Raw genomic sequence first — 3533 nt, 5'->3', positions numbered from 1 at the left:
CGCTGTCTCCTGTCTATATTTCAGTTAAGATTTCAGTAGACAGAAACAGAGACGCATTTAATCTTCCCAATTATTTCCTTGTTTTTGTCTTTTTTAAAACTGAAACTTGGTCCTTTATTGAAAAAGGTGGCTCTCACTACATCTAATAATGATAACATTTAATCTCCCCGTCTCCTGACACTTCATCTGCCCGGCATGAGCAAACGACCATTATCAAGTCTCAGCCTTTGATTAACTGTGATGACCCTGATCTGAGCAGAGAGTGTGCCGATTTAGGGATTTTATTGGCTGTAATTACAGGTAGAGCACCACATCGGAAGTCAGGGAGAGACGGCTTGTGGGGAAAATATTAATTACGGATTAAGATCTATTAGCAGGTGCAGAGATGACACATGAATCAAAGCCTTGGAGAAAAACTTTGCTTCTTACATCACAGCAGAATGAGCCAGGCTGACACCACGAGCCTGGAAGCCAATGTGCAACTACTCACAAGGACTGCTCATCCTGAGAATCTGTGCCCTGAATAAAAATGTAGTGTTTTTGTAGGTAGCAAAGTGCCACATGATATGTTTTAAAATAAGACTTTCAAGCATGAAAAAGCAGCCTACATAATGTACTTGAGTATGCACTCTCTCCATGTTGATATTCATCTATGTGATAGCTGTAGAGCAGAGGTTCCCAGACATATTCTCACAGGATACGGCCTTGTCTGTAGCCTTCCAACGCTGCTTGTCATGTTCCAGATGTGTCCATTTGGAAAAAAAAAAAGGGAACCTTTTATTTTCATACAATTGAAGTGTAATATTTGGATGGCTGGTCAAGTTTGCGTTCATACTATGACTTTTTTACATGACCTTTTTATGTTGTGGTTTAGCTATTAGCAATTATCTGTTGTCTTACCCACTTCATACTACTATCAATTACATATGGCAACTATAACAACAATTTATGAACTTTTTCTATATAGTTTTTTTTGGTTTTTTGACCATCTATCCATTAATTTTAGGCAAACACTTCAAACATTTAGCAATTTAAATAGCTAAACGTTTAGCGATTTTTAGCCATTCTAACCATTTATCCTCTCTTTTCAGTTATTTGAGCCATTTATACATTACTTTTAATTAACTATTTTAATCATTTATCTATTATTTTTGCCATTTTAACATTTTATCCTTCACAGTTAACTATTTCAACAATTTATACATCATTTTTACTTAACTATGTCGACCATCTACCTCATGAAAATCTTAGGAGCCTAATCTGTGGTGCTGTATGGAGAGAGACGTTAGCATGATTGTAAGGGCCTGTGTTAGGGGCCCTAAAAACGCAGAGCATTAGGTAAATTTTCAATGTTAATATTTATGTCAATATTATATTATTAATAGATAATCATCATTAATAGAAAATTTTGTCTAAAAACGTAACTGCACCGCCCAGGGCCAGTTGACCTTCCTCCTGTGTGCCGTGCCTGACTTCTTGTCAACTTTATACAACCTAAAGATCAGATCTGATCCCTTTGCACCCTGAATCACATCTTGACTGGCTCTCCCAAAGCATTTGGAGACGGCCAATACAGCTGGAGGCATGAAGGTCTTCACAGACATCTGTCTACAAATGAATGGACCTGCAGAGAGTCAAAGCCAATAAACACCAAGCATCACCACCAGAATTTGCCAGTTTCCAAAGGGAAGTAGAGATTCAAGTAGAACTGAAGAAGAGACTTGTCTTTTTACAAGAGGAGGCAGTATTCTCAAGCTGACCAGACATTCTTCTATTCTTCTGTCTGGGAGCACAAAAAACATCTTACAAGCCAAACTCACAGTGCCCTGGGAGGACAGACTACCCATCTGTCACCAGTTAAAGAAATCCAAGAACGAGGGTTTGATTGATGAGGGTCTTGTCAAAAGATGGCATGCAGCATTATTCCTAACTTAAGTTGGCTGCCGCGATTTCCCAGCGTCATCAGCGCGCTATTTCCTACAGAAGATGGGTTTGGAACCCAAACAACTGAAGAAAGCCACCGGGGAGGTAGCCATGGCAGCTGAGACCAACTCAAGAAGGATGTGGTTAACGAGAGTCCGCAGTTGGAACTTTGCTGCAGGTGAAGCCAAACTGACATGACTGACCCTGACATACCTTCTGAAGATGCAGGAGGGCTCCCAATGAGGTGAATGCTCTGAGCAGTCTGCCACCAAGGAAAACCATCACGAAAAGGAACTTACAATGTCATATTTTAAGAAGCTCTTTATGGCAAAGCATCTCTATTTCATCCATTTTTTTAGCCTTGCAAACAATTTATCCCATATTTTAGCTAACTATTTCAAATATGCATCTATTAGCTATAACCATCCAGCCACATTCTTTTAGTTATTTCTGCCATTACTTCATGGCCACTAATTGGCATTACTTTAAACTATTTTTAACAATTTATCCTGAGACAGCATGACAGAGCAGTGGAACATAGTTGAGGAAGATGCACTTTTCCTTTGGAGGGATGCTGGAGGATACTGTAGGCCCTGGCCTTCGAGCCTTCCTGACCGGCAGATGGGAAAGTCATAGCTCCATACTCCAGACAGTGAGGATGACTTAAGGATTAATTTGTTTATGGAGAAAAAGGGATGTGCTAGACACTCTGTGGAATACCTCCTACATTCCCAACCTGCTCTGACTGGAGAGTGCCAAAGCAAAATGATCAAGGTCAAACCTCCATTTATCCAGCCTGATTTCATCCCTCATCAGGCTGCTTGTCATCTGTTACGGTCTAATGATTGTAAATGATTCCTAAGGAAGTTCTCCAACCTCTTTCACACCAGGCGTACTGGTGCATTATGCCTTGGAACAACAGGATTAGGTTATTTATTTATTTATTTATTTTGTTGCTGTATATACTGAAATTGTATCCTGTTTCTCAGTGTTTAACCTATTCTGAATAGATATGTGTGATTCATTGTGTCTCCTGACTGTGAACTAGCAAGTTCGATTCAGTTTTGTTAGTGAACTTTACTATGAAATACTGCAGCATCACTTTTTTCTCCTACACAGAAAAGTTGCCTAAGTTGAAATCCTGTCAAGATAAAAATGAGGAAGTTGATGAAAATGACAACATTGACTGTGCAAACTCATCTACCCCTTAGTATTTGCAATAACCCATTGCAAATAACCCCATTGTGTCAGATCAGTGATTGCAATATGAATTTTTTTTTACTGACAATTGTACAGCCACTGTAACAGCAAATGTGGCTGTACTTAATGTTTTAAGGTCACATAAATATAGGTAATGCTTTTTGGTACATGGGCCAGACCGCTCTGAGAGGTGACCTTATCAAGTATGTGAATACATACTTAAAAGTAAACTGTTTCCTGTAGCTTCTGCAAGTATTAAACAACCCCTTAACAAGCAGTAGCCCATCGGTCATTACGAACTCATTCAGTGCAGCCAAACTTTGCTCAAGCCTACAGAAATTTATTTGATTTAGCAGAGATTTCAGAGTTTCCAAAGACAACAAATATGTCTGGCTGAATGCATGAGACAT

This window comes from Trachinotus anak, unplaced genomic scaffold (genome assembly GCF_046630095.1).
Source record: "Trachinotus anak isolate AG129_WGS33_773 ecotype Australia unplaced genomic scaffold, CSIRO_AGI_Tana_v1 ptg000032l, whole genome shotgun sequence".
Lineage (NCBI taxonomy): Eukaryota > Metazoa > Chordata > Actinopteri > Carangiformes > Carangidae > Trachinotus > Trachinotus anak.
Note: the sequence above shows the minus strand (reverse complement) of the source record.